This window comes from Pinus tabuliformis, chromosome 2_1 (assembly GCF_031772625.1).
Source record: "Pinus tabuliformis cultivar Carrire ecotype Pingquan chromosome 2_1, CPIR1, whole genome shotgun sequence".
Lineage (NCBI taxonomy): Eukaryota > Viridiplantae > Streptophyta > Pinopsida > Pinales > Pinaceae > Pinus > Pinus tabuliformis.
In genome coordinates, this window is record NC_142299.1 from 289,531,857 (window position 1) to 289,558,019 (window position 26,163).

A 26,163-nucleotide genomic window follows, 5' to 3' on the forward strand; every position below is an offset into this window, starting at 1 on the left:
TCACCTTGCGTTGGAGGAATTACAATCGTACCCAGATCCTTGACTACGAGGGGGTCCCCTTTTAGTGTAGACGATGCCACAGAGTTGGTCACCTCTACAAAGATTTCCCTCTTCTAGGGAAATTGAAGACTGGGAACACAGGGAAGTCATCTCCAACAATGAAAGCTCAAACACAAGTCGATCACTCAGAGGAACAGACACTAAAGCAGCTCGATATATGCCGGTCTTGACAACACTGAAAAAGCGTGGGAAAACACCTCTTCGGCCTCCTTCACCTCCACTGACCAGGTCTAAGGCGATCGCTGGAGCCGTGCTATCTTCGGGTATGTCAAATTCTGATCCTTTCTCTACAACATTTACTATTTCTTCGACATATAATGATAAAGCTATGGGACCACAGCAGAGCCCTGTTACCTTGCAATCCCACCCCAATCACCTTGAATGTCCCCTGATTCCCCCTCCGCCTACTATATCATGTACCCCCCCTTATTTTCCAGAGGAGGTGTCATCTGATTTGAAACATGGAATTGATACCATCCCCCACCGATACCACCTTCACTCACTTTCTTGGTTTCGGGCACTAGATGCTATAGGCATTGGACTAGTACCTTCCCCCACCTCTTCGAAACTCCCTCGAGGTAGACCATCCTCCCTGTCAAAAGCTAAACAATAGGTAGGGATGGAGATTGCCACGGGGAAACAACTTACTCTTGACAGGGTCCTTAGAGCACAGAATCCCCTAGAGCCGTCTCCACCATGAAGGTCCTCTCTTTCAATTGTAGAGGGATTGCTAGTCCCAAGAAAAAACTAGCACTACGAAGGCTCCTCCAGACTGAGCTAACTGATATAGTCTTCCTACAAGAAACCTTGGGTGTTGCCGATGTTATTTCCCCTCTCCTGGAATCCATGCTTCCCGGATGGAATTTTCAAGCCATAGATGTAAATGGCCGCTCTGGTGGCATTTCCCTAGGATATAATCCACGCTCGATAAAGTTTATCAGCACCTAGGGTGGCATTGGATTTATAGGGGTGAATACCTTCTCTACTGAACTGGGAACTGATATCAGACTGATAAATTTCTATGGGCCCTGCAACAATCAGGAGGACTTTTGGGAGCATCTTCTGACATCCAATATCTTGCAACCAAATAATATCATTCTGGGTGGAGACCTTAACTTCTCTCTTGGTTTTTCTGAGTCATGGGGGCACCATGCCCAAGTCGATCCTCTATCAGCCTTCTTCGAACACCTCCTAGAAACCCACAGTTTCATCGACATCCCCTCTGCAAAGTTAGTCCCGACTTGTAGGAATAGAAGATGTGGGGAGAATAGTCTTACCAGAAGGCTCGATCGCTTCCTCATCAAGCAACATTTCCTGGAGAGAGGATATACATACCACCATTGGGTTGGATCGGGACGATTATTAGAACACTTACCAATATAGCTTGATATTCAGGGAGATATAAGTAAACCACGAACCCCCTTCAAATTCAACTCCACCTAGTTGAAGGATAATTCCTATATCCGACTTTTCAAATACTTTTGGAAGGCCCACCCACCTGCTGACGGAAGGAACATCACTAACGGTTTCATCGACAACCTAAAAGAACTAAAGAGGCTATCAAAGATTTGGGCTCATAACAAGAGGATACAAGAATACCAAAATCTAAGAGACATTGAAATAGAAATTGCTAATATGGAGGATGAAAGTGGGGGACTCTTCCCATCAAATGATCATAGGGATGAGCTCACCGCCTTAATAACCAAGAGGGGAAACATCCTTAAAGAAAGGGAGGAAACTTGGAGATTGAGAAGCAGAGCAATATGGCTGAAGGAGGGAGATGACAACTCAAAATTCTTCCATAAATTTGCAAATGGAAGAAAGGAAATCAACACTATCTGGAAACTGAAAAATGAGCAGGGTATTGTGGTGGACACCTTCCCTCATTTGGCCACTCTCGCCACCTCACATTTCAAACAGGTCTATTAGGCTCCTCCCAATGCCACCCTAGCAGAGGTCATAAGAGTAGCACAACTTTTCCCTCGGTTCGTCGATCAGGAGGATGCTATGGATCTGAATAGAGAAGTCACTCTTGGGGAACTGGAGGCCACCCTGAAATGGTTTAAGAGAGACAAGAGCCCCGGTCCAGATGGCTAGTTGGTGGAGTTTTATTTGGATTTTTTTGAGATCCTAGGAGAAGAATTACTCAAGATCATTGAGGAATGCAAGATATCTAGGCAAATGCATGGGGCCATCAATTCCACTTTCATCGCCCTCATCCCCAAATCAAACAATCTATTAACTGTCAATGATATCCGACCCATATCCCTGTGAAACTGCATATACAAAATCATCTCCAAAATCATTGCAACTTTCCTTCATCCCATTCTTTCCACCCACATCTCCTCAAAACAATTTTCCTTCCTACAAGATTGACAGATACATGAAGCTATAGGAATGGCCCAAGAAGTATTGCACTCAATACAGACAAAGAAGATCAAAGGTATGATTCTCAAAGCTGATTTATCTAAGGCATTTGATCAGGTAAGTTGGTTATATATTAGAATGCTCCTAACACATTTCAGATTTCCTGTGGGAGTTATAAAATGGATAATGTGTTGCATCACTAATATATCCTTTAGTGTCATGATAAATGGTGTTGCTTCTCCTTTCTTTCACTCTAAAAGAGGACTCATGCAAGGATGTCCCTTATCACCCCTACTCTTCCTACTGGTTATGGAAGGGCTCAACAGACTAATTAAGGATATGCACCTCAGAGGCAGGCTCACAGGAATTAGGATCATGGACAGATGCACGATAACACACCTCCTCTTTGTGGACGATGTGTTAATCTTCCTCAATGGGGGATTAGGAGATCTGACTACTATACAACACTTTATCAACCTATTCCAAACTGCAACTGGCATGACTATTAATAACTCAAAATCCACCATTATTGTATCTGACTTCTCCCCACATGAGATCCAGTTCGCACTACAAAGGTTTCCTTTTACCCTGTTATAGCTAGAAGAAGGCCTCTGGTACCTCGGATATAGGCTAAAGCCGCTCGGCTACAAAATAGTTGACTGGACATGGTTGATCTCTAAAATAGAAAGGAGACTTAATATATGGCATCACAAATGTCTCTCCAGAGCCGGAAGACTAGTGCTTATCAAAGTTGTTCATGAGGCCACCTCGATATGTTGGATGTCACTAGCTTGGATCCCAAGGGGCATCCTTACAAGAATACAAAATCTCTGCTGCAGATTCCTTTGGAAAGGAAAACAAATAGGGAGGATTTTTGCATGGGCAAAATGGGATCTGTTGTCCATACCAAAGAAATGGGGAGGCTGGGGCATTAAAAAACTGGAAGATTTCTCCACAGCATTAGCAGCCAAGCTATGATGGAAATTAATCACTTCTAGCAAACTCTCGACCAAATTAGCCTCCTCAAAATACATTGATCCATTAAGTCTGATGGATTGGTTGAGACAAACAAGCTGGAACAAAATAGGGATCTCGAACATTTGGAAAGCGGTACTGAAATCATTTTCACTGATCCGTGACAGGCTTACCTAGAGAATTCATGATGGGACATCTATTCGTATCAGCCTTGACCCTTGGATAGGATGCAGGAATGCACATTTATTACCAGAAGGACTAATACAACACCTCAAAGAGTTTGGCATCACCCACATCAGTCACATTGCTGACCAGGAGAGATCTACCTTCCTACACCAAGCTTGGAAATCTACCCACAACCTGCACTTACCACATCAATGGCACCATCTCTGGACGACATACACAATGGCTCTAACTGAATCTCATATCCGAATCTTGGAAGGGGAGGATGAGATTATATGGGCAATTGCAAAAAATGGCCGGTACTCTCCCAAAGAGGGATATCTTCACCTTGCCAATAGACATAGACCACAACATATTGATACATGGTGGAAAGGTATGTGGAAGCTCAAAGCCCCCCTAGAACAAGACTGCTCATGTGGTCAATTCTGAAAAACAAAACCCCGACCAGAGACAACCTGATCAAGAGAGGTCAACATGGGCCCTTTTGGTGTTGCCTATGCAAAGACAGCTCAGAAATAGTGGATCACCTATTTCTCACTTGCCCCATCATTATTGACCTCTGGAATACTACGCTCTCACATACCCCTACACCTAACTCATGGAGAGGTCAAGCTATCAGGGAGGTTTGGGCCAATTGGTGGACAACAACATCCTCGCCGAAAGCAAGGAACCTCCCCCTCCTCATTAGCCAGGAAATTTGGATTGCCAAGAACCACATCATCTTTATGGATATCACCCCTCACTGGCCCTCCATCTCAGCCCGAATCCTAGCCGAATGCAATAATATACTTGAAGATGATGATAACACACCACCTAGACATATCATTCTTGAAACCATTGATCACTCCCAACCTTGGGCTTATTTTGACAGATCAGTGCAAGAGGAAGGATGTTGGGGGGGGGGGGGGGTGCCGTACTCTACTTAACTGAATCCCATTACTATCAAATACAAATGGGACTTGGAGGAGGCACAAACAACTATGCAAAACTCATCACAGCCAAACATCTCATTCATTTTTCTATTGAAAAAAGTTGCAGGAATCTACAAGTGTTTAGTGACTAAAAAATTGTTTACAATTGGATAAACAAAACATCAACATGTCATGCTTACACTCTGCGACACATTTTGGATGAGATTCATAGATATATATCATCTTTTGATAGTTTTGCATGTCGTCATATCTACAGGGAACGAAACTCACTCGCTGACCAACTTTCCAAAGATGCAACAATCCGGCCATGCGACATCTGGATGATACAGGAACAAAGAGATGGGGAGCACTACCAGTATTACCACTGCCCTTATATGGACCATGTTGCACAAGCTCACCAGGAGCCTGATATCATATGATATGCGACTTTTTTCCTGTTTATATTTATTTTGCTTATATATCTACAACTTCATGTTACAGAAAATACTCTCTGTGTAGAGTAATTTAAATTTTGAGAACTAAATAGTACATATCTAAGGAAATGTCTCCCTGCGTGGAGAACATATATATATATCTGCTTTTATATTTTGACAGGCTTACAACCTTTTAAAACTACATATGCACATAACATCTATAATGTCTAATTTTCCTTAATATTAATGAAAATTATGATTTTTCCAAGGGGAAAAAAATATGGTGCCTCAATGCCCTCGAAAACCAATGGCACATTAGTGCCCCCCAAAGGAAATGACACACTAGTATGCTTATGTTAATAATAAGCATTGTATCTAATGCGATCTATTATAATATGCACAATGCATGATTTATCATGTTTCTCATAGTTTGATTGTTTGATTTTATTTAAGTAACAATGCTTCATGTATATATAGGTCCACTATTGATGTGTGAACATTTCTTAATGGCATGGTATACAATAAGTGTGTCAATATATCTCAGGTTCATCAAAACTAAAAAGACAAAAATTATGGAAAAAACAAAAATTATGGCCATGTAAATTTTTTTATATGGACCATAACATGGTACATTAATGTGTTATAATTTAATTAATGTGTTATAAGTGGTGTAGGGGCAATATTTGTTTGGTAAACTTGATTTGGTGAAAGAATCAAAATTATTCGGTTAAATAATGGTGGTTTCAACTACATGGTTTCAGTTTCCCGCGATTTTATGCCTGTGAATTGTCTGTAATGAAGCCTTTAAAAAACTTAGAAAGACTTTATTGTAATATGTCAAGGAGGTGAGTGGTGAAGGCTCACTTAGCCAACTTGACCAATTTTTTGGCCAAGAGACTAATAGAATATTATGTTAGCTATTTTTCCCCAAATTATGGTTTTTCCGTGATAAACATTATGTTTATAATTAGTAATTGTTGTTAGTTGTTTTTAATCTTCTCTTAGTAATTTGATTCTTATTGACAATTTTAACATGGTATTAAAGCTACAGTAAGGAGTAGCCTGAGTGAACAGGAGAGCCAAGAGGAGGAAAGAGGCTTGTGTAGCAAGCCACTCAACTATTGGTTTTCAATTTGTTAAAACCCTAGTCGTAGACATCATTTAATTTTTCTTAGTCATGACAATTCGTTTGCATTATTTTTTATTGCAGGACGAGGGGAGATAGATCAAATGAAGTAAAGGTCTAAATGCCTTGAGTCGAGTTCGACACACAATTGAGAAAAGGAGGATTGATGGTGGAAAATATGATGGCATGGATGGTAATGGGCACAATGGTGTTGGGCATGGCGATGTATTGGATCATGTACATGGTGGAAGCATCGAAGCAATGGGGAATATGGGAAGTTGAGATGGGCAGGGTTCATTCTTGCATAATAGGTGGCAAAAAACTACAACTTCAAGAAGCCATGTGGCTATATGTGGGTGAGGAGAGCATTAGTTTCAGTAAGTTGAGAGGATGACGACATAAGTGTCGAGATAGAAAAAATATAATGGAATCAATAAAACTTTTTTAATTACATGTAATACAAATGTAAGAATTGATAAGGCATGCGTACCTGGGTGATAGGGGGCACGTCAAATTATCAAATACCCTGGTTATAAACCATGAGAGGGGTAGGGCCTTGAGATGAGTGGTGTTGACTCACTTGGTCGGTTTGACCCAATTTGGTCAAGGGAATCCCCAAGTCAAATTTTAAGGGGGGGTTGTTAGGTAAACTTGACTTAGTCAAAGAGTCAAAGTTGCTCAATCAAACAGTGGTGGTTTTGGACACATGGTCCTAGTTTTGTGCATGTGGATTGCATGTAATAAAGTCTTTAAAAGGCTTGAGAAGACTTCATTGTAATGTGCCACGAAAGTGAGTGGTGAACGTTCACTTGACTGAGTTTTTAGCCAAAAAAAAAAAAGAAAACTAGTAAAATACTCTGTTTTGATTTTTTCCCATAGTAAACATTATATTTATAATTTTTATTTATAATTGATTATTTATAATTTTTCTTAATAAATTTATTTCTAACCCATCACTTAAATTTAAAAATAATTACATTACTCCATGTATAAATGTGTTCGCAATCACGTGTTAAAACACGTTACCACATCAACAATGAACCAATACATATCATTAACAACAACATTAAGAAGGATAAACAATGACTATTAGTATTTCTACGACACAATGCTTAGTGGTTCAACTAATTGCTAGAGCATACTCTTTGGGTGTTGAAACCCAATACATCATATATCAATTAAGAAAAAAAACCATAGGAAAGGAAAAAAATTAAAGTTTCAGCATAATATATTGAGCTTTTTAAAAATAAGTAATGTAAAATTTGAAATGTCTAACATTTTAGATAAACCGATTTTAACGTTTTAGATAAACGTTCCGCCTATCATCGAGAACGAAAAAAAGTTGAAAAAATTAATTACACACCTATTACTCGTTCTTGGAAATGTATAACATCAAATGTATATAAAATTATGTTTTTGATAATAAAAAAATTAAGCCCTAAACCCTCAATAAATTTTGAATCTTTATTTTTCAATGTAATAGAGCGTGTTTAAGGTCAATCGAGTTGCTTTTAGTGAAATTTTTTGGAAGTTTTTCTGGTGGGTTTTTCCAGTTTAATTTCTCTAAAATTGGGCACGTATGTATTGAAATCACAAGCTTGATGGTAACCCCTACACAATTAAAGTTGCCCAAGGGATTTTCAGGGTGATGAATCCATATATACAATCAAAAACCAGTTTAAATAACACAAATGAAGATTTGACCTCAAATTTTTCAGCTAAATTTCAGCACCGAAAAGTCCAAAAAAATTGCACTAAAGACAACTCCTAAGGTCAATACATTGATGGATAAATGGTCTGCATAAAATAATAAACACTGCTAGTCACATATGACAATGGTAGTGTGATGAACGTAGATAAATGGTGAACATTTTCCTAACTAGTGCATCCACTAATGATAGGTGTCTTTTGGCTGTCTTCCTTGACGATGCTCCTCTGCACAAACGATGCACAAAAAGTACAACTCACTCAAGTAAAAAGCATGATGTTGCAGCATAAATTAAGCGCGTCATATACATGTACAATATTCAATGTTCATATGAAATCTAGTGGCCAAGTACCAATGTCATCTAAACTCACCCCTGAACTTATTGACTACCCTATGATTACTCTCAGTGTAGTTTTATAATCGATGACAACATTTTTTTAATTAGCATTTGTACCAAGAGGTGCAAAGGAACGCTGATAGGAGAAGTGGGGAATATGGAAGTAAATAAAACCAACATTTGAGTAAAATGCCATCAAATAAAGTTAATTTTCATTTCCAACTGCAACACCTAAAAAATGTTGACCAATTGTTTAAAATTCAGATCCATCACTTTTCACATTCTACATATGCTTGAAATCCATGAATGTGTTACAAACTTAAAATATCTGTATGAAAGAATGCCCATGAATTCATGTCACCACCAAAGTCATAACTCTATTCCTTGGAACTTAATCCAACAATCTTCATCCACCAAAACTTGAATAGGTTTCAAATATGAAAAGTATGGCATGCTCTTGCCTCAAAAAGACCTAAAAATTATATATAGTTGAAATATTATTAGATTCAGGCACTTTCAAAACAACATTTGGTAAAGTTCAAAGCTTTGCATATAAGAAATTCAGAGATCTTATCCATAAGTAGTCCTTGTATAGGGAATGATTTCATATTAAAATAATCCATAACATGTTCTTTTGGTGGAAATCTTCTAGGAAAAGGGTCTACCCTAAACATTATCCTTTGCAGCATAGGAAAAGTCATGTCTTCTGAGGAACTAGAAGCCATTGTTGTCAGAAGGACAAGGAATAGCCCCGATCTCTCCTAAACCTGATGTGTGCTTGTTGCATCCTATGTCACCTTGTTCGATTTCGAATTCGAGTTCGATGACCTTGAAGTTAGATAACAAATCGACAACAAAAATTTTTGGAATAAAATTCCACATTAAATTTGATATTATATATATATAATCAATTTTAAACCTTAATAAATGTTAATTATCATCAACATTAGTAATATATGTAGATTGATACAATTCTAATTCTACTTCTAATTTAAACAAATACAAAACATATATTACTATTTCACACCTACTAAAAAATAAAAACTAAAAACTAAAACTACTTTTCTTTTATGTTACGTCATTTCCCTAACCATTCCCTTTCATTAAAATCAAGTAAGGAAAAAATTAAAAGAGAAATTACATTATTTCCCAATCATTCTCTTTTATTTGGATGCAAATCTATTTTTATACATGTTTTCACTTTAAATTAAAATTAATTATATATAAAAGAGATGGGAGGCCAATAAAAGGAAATGGTTGGGAAATAATGTAGCTTCTCTTTCAACTTTTTCCTTACTTGATTTTAATGAAAGAGAATGATTAGGGAAATAATGTAACACAAAACTAAATTAGTTCTAGTTTTAGTTTTTATTTTTTAGTTAGTGTGAAATATTTAATATATGTTTTTTCTGTTTATGCTAAAAATAGCACAAAAGTGGTGAAAGTATTCGTCACAAGCTTCCAATGTCCTTTTATGTTAAACATGGCACATCTCCAAGCTAAAGTTTCAAATTTGACAAATTAGAAGACTACATAACTATAACTAGATTGATTAAGCAATAGACATATTACTATGTAAATTAAGTAAAGTAATGAATAGAATATATATAAAATTATATGAATTGATTAAGCGATAGACATGCTATGTAAATTAAGTAAAGTAATGAATAGAATATATATAAAATTAAATTTTCATATAGATTAACGAGTTTTATATTTTCATTTGAAAAATTATAAGTTTAAAATTAGAAATGGGTAGAATGTGTATATTTGTAAATTTTAATAATTAAATTTATTATCAATTTAAAATTAGAAATGGGTAGAATATGTATATCTATAAATTTTAGTGATTAAATCTATTGTCAATTTTATAACTATAAGTATATATCCATCTCTAAATACATGTTATATAGTTGGCACATAGACATAGTAATATTAATTATTAGTTAGTATTTTTTATATAAATAAATTGTTGAAAATGATACATGTGCACATTATTGAAGTCAATAAATATAGACTCATCAAGTGTGTGCATGGAAGCTATAAATTAGAGGCAATATCCCTTGAAGTCAATAAATATAGACTCATGAAATGTGTGCATAGAAGTTAGAACTTAAGCACACTGCCCCTTGAACCCACCTATCAACCATGGTAGGAGGATGCCAAGGGAATTACATAGTCCGATGCCATTTTAACATGAGGGTTCAAGGCCCTTCATATTGGCATTCCCTGAACGACAATGGCTTAGGATTAACGATGCAATGTTGACACGTGGATTTTCCTCGCTACACTTTAAATATTTTTCCAAGCTGGAAATTACATTGCAATGTGATAGCCAACATATTTGACTTAGAATAAGTTATGTCTTATTGTTCATTTAACCATATGTGTTAAATTTAAATTTAACCCAAAAAAATAATACTTTAATAAATTTTTTAAAATTTACATAAATTTAGAAAGTTATAATAAATATTAATCATCATTAATAAAATAATTTATTTAATAAATATTTGTATCATATAAATATAAATATATATTTTAATTTTTATATTATTTCTAAAGAAATAAAGAAATTTATTAATTTAAAAGTACTTAATTAAAAAAAACTAAAACATAAGTTAATTTAGAAATACAAATAATTATCGAATTAATAAAATAAAAATTTATCAATCATATTTAACTATATAATATAGGAAATACAATATTAAATGAAATACACTTTATCTTAGCCACCTCATCAAAGCAAGTCTTTACCCCTTGAAAGTATGACGATGACTAGATATCCTATGTATAACAAGAGATTAAACAACATGGAAGATGAGGTATCCTAAAATTGCTTCTAATTCTAACTAAAACTGTCACCTTCAGTTAAAGTTGGAATGACATAAGGATACTTAGTAGAACATTGGGGGATAAAGGAGGAGATGATTCTACATAACAAAGATACTATTTAAAATACAATCACATCAAAATTTAAGGAGATATTATGGGGTGACAAGGAGTTAGAAGAAAAAAATGAAGCTAAGATATTATAAAAGGCGATGAACCTAAATTTTGACAAAAAAAAGTCTCTATGTCTTGGTTAGTGTAAAGAAGAAAATAAACATCCTTAAAATAAGAACAAATTGTCATGAGCTCTTATAGTGATAATGGGCATTTGCTAACTCGCAAAATACCAGAGAGTAAAAATGAGCATTTGTGAACTCCCAAAATAGTTGAAATACCATAGGTTGAAATAGTTGGTCACCTATGTGACACTGTGAGGATTTGAGATGAAAAACACTTTCTCTTAGACTTATACTCACATTAAATATAATTTTCTAAATATTTGTCATACTACCAACCTTCTTGACTTTTTAGCTCAACAAAATTATGATGATCTTAAAACACTAATTTTAATACTTTTTTAGCATATAAATACAAGTCTAAAAAATTCCAAAAAAACTCTTATTCTTAATCTAATAAACCATTTAAAACTTTAAAAAAATTCAAATAAACTTTTACTTTGTAAATCTCATAAATTATTTTAATTTTCATAAACACTAATAATCTTCATTTTAAAAATAAGTAAAAATATATAATAATAATAATAATAATAATAATAACATTTTTTTGGTTATAAATTACTTTATTTTGTATTATTATAATATTACCTTTATTATATAAATAGTAAAATATGTTATTGTCAATATCATTTTGAATGAAACGAAGTTTATTGTAAAATTCACAAAAGTTAAAAAGACCTTATTGTCAATGTCATAATGAACACGAATTTTATTTTTAAAAAAAAACAAACAAACCAACAGAGTTAGAAACCTTAGCGATTGGTCCCTATAACAATAATGCTTAACAAAAAGTTACAATGAACGCTCATATGCATTTGAAATGTTATACCTTCATTTAAAGTACGTTAACATTTAGCAATAAAAATAAATTATATTGAAATAATAATACTTACGCATCTTTAAATAAACATCAAAGATATGATTTCATATGATCATCACCCTATTTTATTCTTCCCCACCAAACCTATATGCCCACTAATGTACTTATGCAACTCTAAATAAACTTTGAAGATATGATTTTATATTATCATCACTCCATTTTATTCTTCCCCACCAATCCCATGTGCCAACTATTGTACTTAAACTACACAGTTTCTCTATTCCCTTGGGAAGTCTTTCTAAAGATGAATATTTCACTATCTTCAAAACACGAAGCTTAGGCAATATTGCACACATCATCATTATTTTGTGGTCCCGCAATGATTTCTAACCTCTCTAAGTCTCGGAGAACTAACTTCTCTAACATGGAATATCCATCTGACCTGCCAAATTGTCCTATACCCAACCACTTCAAATTAGGCATCTGTCGCAACTTTAGAGACTTTAGATTGGGCAACCGCTCCAATGGAGAGAGCTCCCTTAGATGGGGACAGTGAGACAATTCTAAGTATTCAAGGTGTTCAAACTTGCAAGTGTACTCTGGCAAACCCGACCCTAGGTATCCATAGATAATGAAACTTTGAAGCTTATTCATCTTATGCATGTCCTCAGGAAGAAAGTCCATGTTCATTACACAATCTCTAGTGCTTACTATTGGTATAAGGTCCATAAATAAGTGCCTCATCTCTAACCAGTTTCCTATTATTCCCACTTTCATTCCCAATGACGTTATTCCCTCTTCCACGTCTACCCTTACCAAGTTTACCTATATTCTCAACATTCTCATATTTCTGAGACTCTTCAAACTCCAAATGCTTCCTCTTTAGTCTTCTTCTAGTACAATTAGTGTAACTCCCTCTCCATCAAGTGTGCTCAACGAATTAAGTTAAGAGATCTCATGTGGAATTCATCCTTAAACTCATACAAATCCTTAGATTAAGATGCTTGAGATTCTTAAGCTTTACAATACTAGATGGCAATGATTGTAGCTGCAAACAGTATGAAAGATCTAAAAATTGAAGGGAGGAAAGATGACATATCTCTTCAGGCAAATCTTGGATCTGCTTGAGATTTGTTAAGTTGAGATACTCAAGTTGTTTCAGTTTCCACACTAACGATGAAATTGAACTTATCCTATCGTTGTTACTCAGATCGAGAACCTTGAGAGAAGTCAGGCTGACTAGAAATCCTTATGGAACCTATAAAATTCAATTAGAAATTAACGAAAGTCTCACCAGTTTTGGGTGTGTGAACTCGATGGGAAATTTCCTAATATTATTAAAGGAAGCCGATATCCTCTTGTAACAATCATTCTGAATCTTTGGGAAATTTTGCAGATCATGCCCTGCCTTGAATATACATTTTTCCTCCTTCTCGCCAATGTAGATCATCATATCATGACTAACATCGTGTATTCTTATACATTGCCGCTCTAGAAGCTTCCACCCATTCTGGATCTCCTTATCTTGAATGTTATGGAACAATAAATGTTCTACACAAAGTTTAACATAGATGTTCCCTATGGCCATCTCAATTAAATGGCTCTCCTTCTTGCTCCTGACAAGCCCCTCTACAATCCATATTTTCACTAATTCCTCCACATAGATTTCATAATATTCGGGATACATACCACAATATAGGAAGCAATTTTTTACATTTGAAGAGGGAAAAACATCATAACTCCATCTCAAGCATTCATAGAGTTCTTTATTAATGTGAGGATAAGTATCTGGAAAAGATGGATCTACGGTTTTCATAAAATTTAAAGAAATATCCCAATTCTCTACACTTATTTTGTCAAACATTGTTAAGGCGACGATAGTTATTTCCAAAGGCAAACTTTGACACTTGTATACCATTTTCCTGCCAAAATCTTGTATGTCCATAGAAATAGCAACAATGTCATCATTGAAAGCCATTCTTCAAAACAATGTCCATGAATAATCTAGAGAGGGGTTGTATTTCAATGGACTTGTCTGCTCTCATTGTTGGAATCAGATCCTTCCTCCAAGTAGAGAACAAGACTTTATTGTGCTTATTATGGCCAAATGCCACACCTAGTTCCTACAGATCAAGAGGATTCCACAAGTCATCTAACACTAGAAGAAATTATTTGCTCTCCAGAGACACAGACAACATCATCTTCTGTGTATCGATATCATAATTGTTGGGCAACTCTAAATTTATTTCCTTTGCAATGCGACCCTGCAACTCCAAAAATCTATAATCTATAGAAATAGTCACCCAAATCCTGCCATACCGTATACACCAACTATGTAAACTTGGGGTTGAGTAAGCCACAACTCTACCTATGTTTGGGAAGAATTTATTACAGAACCCAAAAACCCAGAGGTCGACACATCTTAAAAGAAATCCCACGCATTCTTTGACAACTGTGAAAGTCAAACCCTTGAATGGAATATTCTTTTTGGACGATGAATTTGCTACAGTAACATGAGGAAGAACATCACCATAAAAATCCTATCGACTTAATTAGAGATCCGTGGGGAATAAATTTTAGGATTTAAGTAATAATTTTGTTGGGAATAGAATGTTATAAACTATAAATAAAATATTTCTTATCACAGTTTGTTCATATGGCAAGATTTACTCTTTACAGTAGGAACACAAGACTAGCTTCTAATTTATTTTCAATTCATCTTTAAATTGGTATTTCCTTTTCTTGTAAAATGTTGATATTTTTTTGTGTTATTGAAAAACATTTTTATTAAATTTATATTTGTTGAAAATTTATTTATGAGCTTCTAATTGTCAACAAGACAATTATCGACATCATTCTTACTTAACATTGACAACTTGCTTCTTAATAACTTGGTTTTCAATAATTTTCTTGCCATAAATTGTTTTATCAATGACTTACATGTTGATGACTTGCTTGTCGACAACTTCCATTTCAATGTTTAACTTATTTGTTGCTAACTTGTTTGTTGATAACATTCTTATGAATACCTTTCATATTTATCGATAACTCACTTGTTCACCATGCCTATATAAGTTCCACCTTAAAACTAATTATTCATTTATTTCCTTTTAGATCTCTTGTTTTAATTCCAATCTAAATTTCATAACATCCCATTTTAGGAGGATTTTGTCCCCAAAAACTTATCAATTTTGAAGAAGGTGAATAAAATTATCCCTTGTCTCTTCTAGATGTTATTGGTTTCTTTTATAAGATTCATCCCTTTTCTAACCCAACTTTTAGGGATTCTAACTTTCATATATTAGACTCTTGAGCCTTCCACTGTAGTATGGTGTCTATTCCAACTCAACAAAAGAATCTAGAATTGAGTCTTCGACAATATGCAACACTAGTAAACTCTCCTCTTCCTCTTCAAGATAGAAAAGTAAAAAAAAAATCAAATTCCATGTATTGGTAATCAAGTATATGTCCATATATGTGGGGATGTTTAGTCAAAGCATTTCCACCTAATTTTTGCAGAATCTCAAATGGGCCATGATGAATATATTTAAACTTTTTTCTAGGCCTTATAGCTAGTTCTTGTTATTGTTCTTGTTGATGTATATCAAAACCATGTTTCCCACCTTAAACTCACGAGACTCTTTATGTTGATCAATCTTATTCATTTATCTTTGTTGTGCCTTTTGCATTGTTATTCCACTTACTATGAATATTTTGAATCTTATCCACAAACTTGATACCATTTTCTTGTCCATCACCACGGTTCATAAGTTTGTCTTGAACATCTTTGGAAAGTTAAATATCAAAGTGTGCATAAGTTAAAAAAAAATCATATCATTAACGGGGATTTACAATTGGAGCTAGGAATGACATGATTATGTTGGAAATAATACTGAGAGGGGGGGTGAATCAGTATTATCAGATCAATAAAACCTTTTCAATTTCATACTCAGAAACATATACGCGACTTCAGTTAAGTGAATCCGCGTGTACACGCGACTGTGTCTAAAGAAACTAGCGTATATGCAGATATCATATGATTCAGTTAATCTTATCTTCAGTAAATGCATCAGAACATTATTAAGCAATTTAACAGTAAACAGGTGCAGTATAACAGAACAGAACATCACACAAGAGCCACACACATGAACACCATGATATAAGGTGGAAACCCAATGTGGGTGAAAACCACCTGCTGCAATTCGTCTCTTTCTTCTTTAATGAGAAACTTCTTTTACAATATACTGGTGCAGTCCTTTACCAGTATGCAGGCTACAACCTGCAGAGGGCTACAACCCTCTCTCTCGTTTTCCAACTACTTCTGGAAGGGAGCTACAACCCCCTCAGCTCTTGTACTAGCTGATCCATTTACTAGTACGTAGGTGTTGACCCTACAACCTTCAGGGACCACGTTTCATACATTTTCATACTGGATCCAAGAGTACAAAGCAAACATTACCGCAATACAATCATCAACTTATACTTGCATCATAATTCATTAAACAACCCAATACCGAATCACTGAAACCCTGTCATCAAGAACACAGAACCCAAACCAGAATCTAGAACTCTGCAACAACCACCAGAATCAGCAGCAACCTGAAATATCAACCCTTATCATGCATACGCTACTTCACTGTACCAAAACCGCGTGTATACGCGCTTTCTCCAAAGGCAACCCGCGTGCAGATCTAGAAATGATTACTTCTGCCTTCGCTGTCAGATCCGACCCTTGCCAAGCGTCCCGAACAGATAACCAGCAATACCAGATCCTCTCACTGCGTCAGACACCCACACAATATCTTTGCCTAGTGATCTTCTCCTTATATAGCCTTAGGCCTTGTTCAATACCAAGAGCCAAAACCATAGAAACACAATACCATCAACTTCAAAACTAGGGATCGACACGCCCGTCGAGACACAATGGTCCGAAACCATAGGCACAACTTCCAAGGACTAACCGCCATGGACCAAAGGTACTTTTCCACATACACGCGCTTTTTCTGAAGCCAACCTGCGTGTACACGCGACTTGGGCTTAACAAACCTGCGTGTATGAACTTCCTTGGCAAGCTGTACTAGGATCTGTCTTCTGATTAAGTTGCCATCACCTGTACCAACTTCTGAGCATCTGTACCAACCTCTGAGTGAGTTGCCATCAAGGACAACAAACACTTGAATCATAATGCCAACAGATTATAACAATGTTAGATGTGGGGAAAACTCTCATCCTAGCTTTAGGATTTCTCATGTTACACTTCATTTCTAAATGAACTTAATTTCTATGGATTACTTATTTTCCTGCATCTACCTATGGGTGAAAGGTCATTCTCCTCTTCTACTGGATCTCCAAAAGATCATTCTCTTCTTCAACTAGATATCCATATACCCCTTAATGCCTTCTAGAAATGGACCACAAATATGTTATCGATATATGAAATGATGGAGATAGGTAGTCTAAAATGCATGACATATTCTTGAAAATTCGTTTGGTTACTTGTGAGGAACCAATAGTGTCGTCTTATTCAACCTGTCAATTTCTATGATCAGGTAATAATGTTCATCATATTACTTGGCAATCCTCTAAAGAAGCTTATGAAGATGTTTTCCAAAGATTGACTAGGGATGAGGAGCAAAGCGTGCAAACCCAACTTCTATTAGTGGGTTTTAAAATGTAATAAAATATACGTGCTTGAATGAATATCACCCCATCAAACTACCTGCAAGGTCAATAAACATGCATTTTAAGATTGAGCCATGCCTTCCTTGTTCCAAAGTCTTCGACGACTCTACAAGTATCATTCTCTAATAATAGTATTCAACATTCACCCCTTGGAATACATAACTTACTATATTCGTACAACAATTCTCTTGTAAACACCAATCAACCTTTATCTCTCTACACTACAATGTGACCATTAGTTAATACAAATCCTTGTCCTCTTCATATTGGATCTACAACTCCTCAAATAAAAAGTTTGTAGAAAGAATTATCATGAGAGAAGTCAAAGGCCTCAAAGGTCTAGATAATAAATTTGTAACCTTATTCCCTCATTGTATCTAATGACAAGGTTGAATTATTGAAAATAGTGCATCCACTTATTATACCTATGTTGTTGTAATTTGTCTTAAATCTACATAATTGTAGTGGCTTTTCATTAGTGGAGATTCCATTTCCTTACCTAGAATATAATATATCTTTAAATCTTCATTTTTTGGTGTAAAGAAAACAACCCTTTGTTAAAGGTAGGATAATTCAAGAAAACTCCACTAAAGGTTTTCAAACAATAAGAAACTTCTCTTCCTTCTTGCATCTGGTAAACCCACATGGCATAACTAAGGGCATCACCCTTGATATCAAAAGGATTCTTCAAATTAGGAAGCCCTAACATATGTGATTCACATATCTTTTGCTTTATCATGTTGAAGTCTTTCCCTTGCCCCTTTGTCCAAATAAATATATACTCTACTTTTGTCAACGAATGAAAAGGTGCAAGAACCCCTAAGAAACGTGGGACAAACTTGTGTAAACATTGATGAGATGAACCAAAACTCCTTACCTTTGCGATATTCACTAGTATGGGTCATGGTTTGACAATACAGATATTGGTTAGGTCATGTCTTCAATTGATCTCCACCAATCATGAATCCTTAATAAATAAACATTCACCTATCAAAGTCACACTTCTTCATGCTAAATTACAACTTGTTAAGTTTTAGTGCCCAACACCTACTTCAAATGGGTATCATGTTCCTCCCAAGTTTTGTTGTAAATGAGAGTGATTTTTAAGTAAAAAACTATAGAGAATTCAAAAAAATTTCTAAAAACTTCATTCACTAACCTTGTGAATGTGCATGGTGCATTAGCATGTCCAAATGGCATTTCCAACCATTCAAACAACCCTTCTTTTCTCTTGCATGTAGTATTCCATGTGTGCTCTTCCTCAATACTCGCTTAACAATATCCAAATTTAATATTCAACTTGGAAAAATACTTTTGTATTTAATCCAACAAGTCATCATTGTTTGGTAGAGAGTATTGGTTCTTGGTCATGATCTTGTTGAATTTATGAAAATCTAGACACATCTGCTAGGTGCCATCCTTATTTGACACTAACACAAAATGGGATACATAAGGGGACCTACGATGTTTAATCACCTCTTGATCTATAAACTCTTTTATGGGCTTATCAATGTTTCCATTGTCCATCAGAAAGGTTCAACACAAGCCAAGGATTTGCAAGGATGACTTTAATTATAACTACATCTGATGCTAAACTAGTTTCTTGACAGGTAACCCCTTTGGCTTTGCCAAGAGCACCTCATATTTACCTAGAAGTTGTTACTTTAGTTTTCTCTATTGTACTATCATCTTCATCAAGTTTGTCTTCTTCAAGGATGTCCTCTTCGGGCCTCACAATCAACATAAAAAAATGGTTGCCAATTTTAATCAACCCCTTGGTCTGATTAAAATCATATGAATCATAAATTCATTAGAATCATGTGGATCATTAGAATCATGTTTGGCTGATTTTTCTGATTTGCAACATGTGAATCATTGGAATTGTAGGTTTTAACCCTGTACAGAAATTACTTGCATATGAATTCTAAAACACAGAAAATAAATAATGCGAGAGCAAAACACATAAAACACATATACACAGAGATTTTCCCTTGGATCCCAAAACCGGGACTACCAGCTTGATTTTTCATTATGTTCCTTTCAATGTTATAATAGATATTTATACATGCCAAAGCATCCAATACCATGGACTGAAAACCATTGCATCCAATACCATGGACAGAAAATCATCGTGTCCAATACCATGGACCGAAAAACCATCGCATCAAAAAAACATGTGCAAAAATCATGAACAAAACCATAGGTGGGTCCACCCAACCTAACATAGGGTCCAAAACCAAAATTTTCCAGGGCGCTGCCCCGGACCCCATAAAGTGGGGTTACCGGTACCCCTCAAACCCCCTATTAACTACGTGGAAAGGATATAACACAACTCAACAGGAATCATCTGATGATTAATTTTCAATATTTAGTTTAGATTTAAATTGTTCATTGAAAATGTAAACCAATCGTTGAAAACATTCAACCTGATAATCCCAATGCATGTATTTCAAAGGAAATCTAAAAAAATATTATGAAATCTATTTAAAAAAAAATTCAAATATTCACCTGGTTTCATCCTAAACTCATTGATCCTTTTACAAATTTTAAAAGTAGATTAAAACTCATCAATGATTTTTTTTAATGAATGTATAGATGGGGTTGGTAAAGTTTGACACCAAGCTATGACATGACCTTCAAACGTAAGAGTGAAGAGTATGCATATGAAATTTTCATGACACACACTATTTGAGATACAAATTTCAAGAAGTTGAAGGATATGTTCAGATGCAGATATTTCTCCCTCGCCATCAAACTTATTCTCTAAAAAGAGATTGACTATCACGAAGGGGATTGTAATATTTACTCTTCCAGAGAAACAACCCCACATAAGGTTTTGGGAAGGAGTCATTTTAAAATAAAACTTTATGACATGAAATCCATAGGTTCAACTTTTCATCTAGCCCTCCTTCTAGCATCAAAATTATTGATGGGGAAAAACATACCACCAACAGTAAGGGGATATCCCCAGGTTGATGTCCCAGTCAGACCTCACACCATTTCAAATAGGATTCCCATACGATATGTGGGCCTAGATGCCACCATGTTTGTTTTCCTCTTGGATTTTAAGTGATAGATGTTAACATGGGGGAAATTATGAAATACTCAGAGAATGAGGATGAAATCGACCCACAATCGATGAAATTGAAGTCTAAGATATAAGAAGATAACAAAAAACAACTAGAAGAAGTACATCTCAAAGAGCAGTTAGTTAGCTAAAACCATCTGAGATATATAAGAATAGAAAGTGCTAGAAGTTAATTGCAAATTAGTTTATAACTAGTTACTAGTGTTATCATGGAACAAAAGAGAAAATATTCAAGAAATTACAAGAGAAATATTCCATGAGTTAGTTCATCAACATATATTCCATTTTAAATCATACACACACATAATAGAAGTACTGAATTTCCATTACAACCACCATGAAAGTGCACATGAATAGATGCCAAAAGTGAAGAGCTTCTCATTGATAATGTTGCAACTTCGAATACATGTAATATAGGTCCATGAAAATCCAATAGTGGAAGGTGGGTAGCTTAAATCCTATCCAAGATAAGCCCCCTTCCTAACCATAACTCAACCTAAAGTCTACCAAGATCAAGCGTGATCACAACTACCTAAGTGCTAACAACTATGCTAAAAGAATCAACTGCCAAAATCCCTTTCTTTAAAGGCAAGAGGAGACATTTATTCAAATGGGGAAGTGACCCTTCACATTCCTTATGACTCTTTAATTTCTCACGACTCTCTAATTTATGATGATTCTCTAATTTCCCATGACCTATTGGATCTTAAATTAATTTTAGCATTTTAGCATTTTCATAATTATGACAAAATATTTACAATAAAACAAAGAGAAATTATGAGGGAAGACAGAGAGATTGTTCTTTGAAATCCTAAGATGCTCGTTGTTGTTGTACAATTATAGAAGCTTGTATGCAATTTTGAACATGACTTTGACATCCACTTGTTATTAAGGAAATTAATTTTCCTACTACTTCACTAGCTATTATGTAGGTTGATCTTTGACCCGTACTAGCACTCCACATTTATGCCAACCTGACAAGACACATAATATATCTCTATACGTTATTGGAAACCATTTGGAGTTTCCATGTTGTACCTTTCCCAACCATGGCATAAATAGGTTATTCCTGATTTTATAGTGCTCTTATAAAAAACCACACCAACACACTAAGCGATGAACTTGGGTTCCCAACAATATTGAGTCAAATCATCTTCATTAATCTAGAAGAGATACCACTAAACATAGAGCCATGCAATGACACCGAATCAACCTCACAGTAATTTTGTTATTGTCAAAATAAAGGCTTGTTTTCCCATACAATTTCCTAAAACAACAGATGCCAAATCTTTCTAACTGTAGATCTTATTGCTAGCAAGTTGACCTTAGTATCTTTTAAATTTCTTCCACATTTGTCAAAAGCAACATTCTCAAGGATATTACCATTCCTGAACTACATTAAAGAATTTCCACTGCAAGATAGGATATTACTTTAAAATTTCACCCCAAATCATTAGCAAATGTTCAATTCATGACTTGATTTAGGCTAATCTAAAAAGGTGGTATTATATACTTGTGGAGCATCTTTAGCTTTGGAAAGGTTCAATGTTATGACAATGAAGTGTTAGTGAATGACCTAATTCCCATCTAAGGTGTAGATCACATCTATTTAAAAAAAAATTTCAAATAGGCTATTAAGGTGACCACTAACTCCAACTTAGACTTCCTTTCATAGTACTGCATAGAAAATATTGTCACCATTATGTTTGACTCCAGATTCCTTCTCCTCTACAAATTATGATGGATCTTTTCTTGAATATCAATAAGGTTATTGTACCTAGCTTCATCAAATGTGATTCTGATCATTACCTCTATTTTTATTCTATTTTTTGAGGATGGTGGTACATGGACATAAACAATGGAGCTACAGGGTATGCCATTAACACATGTAGCACCTATAGCTGACATTAATGGATGATAGGCTCCTTGATATGGAATACATTAACCTCTTTTCCAGATCAGAAAATAATTTCAAGGAAGTTTTTTTATACATTGATCTTGTAGAAAGGTTTAACAACAAAAATATTGGAGCCTTCTACCTCAACTTGATCCCATATTCCCCGCATCCACTTTGAATTTTCCACTTTAATAATATCACTTTTCATCGTTTGTACCTCTAATATAAACATGGAAACATTATGCCATATATCTTGCTTATGCACAGATCAAAATTTATGTGCTCCCTTTCCTACCTTCAAGCAAAATTACATCAGTCATATACGTTTACAACCAATGGAAAATAGTAGAAATATGATATATCCGAGGAAATCTAAACACCAATTTTGGGCCCCTGTACAATTCTTCTCTACACAACAAGATTATCAAAGTGTTGGTAGTCTTCAAACCAGGCTAGTTAATGACTGGCTACATCAAGGCCTACCATTATTTTTAGAATATGGTGGTACTAGAACATCAAGAATGGAACAAGATTTCAAGTCCCTAAATAAGTGCATATTACCACCTCTTGTAAGATACCTAATAATATTATTGTATGATGCAAATGTTTTACAATCTTTCATAAGATTTACAAATTTTACATTAAATGAGTCTACTAATTTAGATGGGTCAATCTATTCAAGGCCCTGGCATGCATTGATCCATTAAATAATATTGTTTAATATTTTCATTCTAGGATGGTTGTGGAGGAAAATAACGGATGGTGTAGGCATGCAGAAATCCCAATTGAAAATCTTTCATACTAGTGTATATGCACAGAAGTAATTGGATGCATGCATCAATGGCTCCCGTTATACCCTTTCTTTTCATTAATTCCAAATGGAAAACCATTCCATCCATGCATAACAAGATCCTCTTATTTTCATCATCTTCTAATTTAAAAAAAAAACATAGTAAAATAGGGTTGAAGACAATACTTTAAAATTGTAATAGGATTATATGATATTGCAATTAAAACATGAAACAAATCACTTTCCTTGAAAGTAGTTGTTAGTTATCTATAATAATATGATCATGTCAATTCATTATTGAAGGTGGTTTAAGAGATCATTGGAATTCCCTATGTAAATAAACTAGCAATTTTACTGGTCCAACATACACGTTTAATTCGAACATCAGGCTATCCATCTTGCTAGTCTTTTTACACTAGATAATCTATCGACCTATATCATCATCCAACTTCTTTACAATTTTCATAGCCTTTATATTCATAATGGTGATTGGAAGAGTACTATTTTCATGAATATTGAACTTCAAGCTATTCAAGGGACACCATGAAGAGTAGATTAATTTAGGCATCCAACCAAAAGAAATTTATGTAGAATCAAATTCTTCTCATGCAGGTATGCAGACTCTTATACAAACAGTTTATATAAAACCTAATTATTTTGGCAAGGGATTTCCTTACAAAGATATACGATTATGGTAGACACTCTAGAGGATTGATATTATAGGAATTCATACCTTACCCCAAGTCCACCATCAAGTGGAATCCAAATTTTAACATGGTTACTGTCAATGGGATTTCAATGGAATCGATGAAGATGTTTATAAAGCCTAGTTATGATTTGGACTTCTATTCACATTTTGAGATGTTAGTTTCTCAAATCACATCATTTTCCATACTAAAAAACTACCCCCATTTGTGGTAGATCCCTCTTTGAATCATCCATGGGTTTGTCGTAGAATGAATTATCAATGAATGGAATGTTTTGAAAACGTAGAATTTTGCGTTCAGTTTTGTGCAAAATACATTTTGGGATATTGATATCCCCAGTGTGTTCTTTGATCAACAACCAACGAAAGACGAATAGGCACATAGTAGAGGTGCAATGTGGTGATGGATGTCGCGATCGAACAAGGGAGATCATAATCTGAAGAGTTAGGCTGTGATGCAAAGAGGAAAGCTAAAATGTGATTGAGGGACATTAAGTCGCGATGTGATTAGGAAAGTTTTGATTGAAATGAAGAAAGGTTGAAATATGATGAGGAAATTTGTGATAAGGGACGTAAATCTATGATGAAAATAGGTCACAATTAGGGGAAGCAAGTTATGGAATGAGTGTTTTGATGCGACTAGAATATTTGTGATGTGACTCGAATTTCTTTCCATAAGAATGAATAAATTTATGGGCCTATCTTCCTCCTCATTCTTGAAATGGAAAATTCGCGTAATAGGTCCCAATATATCCTCCCTGGAATTCAACATGCCAGAAGTTGCATCTCCAAGAACAGTTGGTTCATAAAATGTATACCCAAGTCTATGTTGTTTACCCCTAACCAATATGTTTTCTCCATTTGATACATATTATATATGCTTTTCAACCTTTCGCATGAAAACGTTTCTTATTAAGGGCCCCTCAATAACACCTTCCTCTGATCCATGTGAAAATCACATGTCCTAGATTGCATCAACAAAGAGACTTGCAATTTGTTTGCAAATGTCATCTTGTATTAATATTCTATTAACACAAACACAAGTTTTTTCTAGTTTTGTGAATTTTTTCTTCCAAAGTCCCTTTTACTGCAACCTCAAGATATGTATCATCAAAGATTATACAAGGTGCATTTCCACTAACCCCTAAGGGGACCCCTTTCATTGTTCCTATAATAAAAACCATTAGCTTCTTTCCAACAATTGTTGATCTAGTGAATGTGCTTTTTTGCACCTATGAAGATGCAACTAGTGTGTCTCCAATCTCAATAATATTTCTCATCATAATATTTAGGACACCTGGTGGAGCTCCTACTTGAAGTGCAAGCTCAATGGTGGCCAATGTTTTCAAAGGATTCAATTCAAATGATCTAACCACAATTCTAAAACTAGAAGAAAGAGCGGGATAAACTTTGCATGTATCATGGCAAGTGGGAAGTTCCAAGGAGTAATGACACCAACAACACCTACAAGTTTTTTTAGAACAAGTAGTCATCAATCATAAATTATAGGAGGGATTATATTATGATATATACGTTTTGCTTCTTTGACATAAAATTCAACAAAAATCACATCGTATGCAATATGCACATTCTTCCAAACCTCCTTTTATAGGTTTGTCATTTTCTAATGTAATAAGCTTCCCCAAATGTTCCTTATGTGACATGAATAATTCATGCCATTTTCAAACAAATTTTTTTCTTCTTATTAGTAGTAATATTTATCCAAGAATGGGAAGCATCATATGTAGAATAAATTGCATCGTTTGTCTCACTTTCCCCCATGAAGGGGACAACTCCAAGAAAGCTTGGTTTGTTGGATTATATACTAGTATAGTCTTGACATTAAGAGAACCAACCCACTTCCCCCCAATCAAACCTTTTTTTATTCAACCATATTATTGATTCATTCTTCATATGAGCTCTTCTCTACCTTTGAGGAAGCATCTACACCCTTCTAATATTTTTATAGTTTAACTGGCCTAGTAAAATCTAAAACCTATGTTGGAGTATTGCA

General features: G+C 34.9%; 1 pseudogene; it reads right to left on the reverse strand.

Annotated features, from left to right (window-relative positions):
- LOC149199920 (succinate-semialdehyde dehydrogenase, mitochondrial pseudogene) lies at window positions 1-25,828 on the reverse strand (annotated as a pseudogene).
- Between the last annotated feature and the right edge of the window lie 335 nt (window positions 25,829-26,163).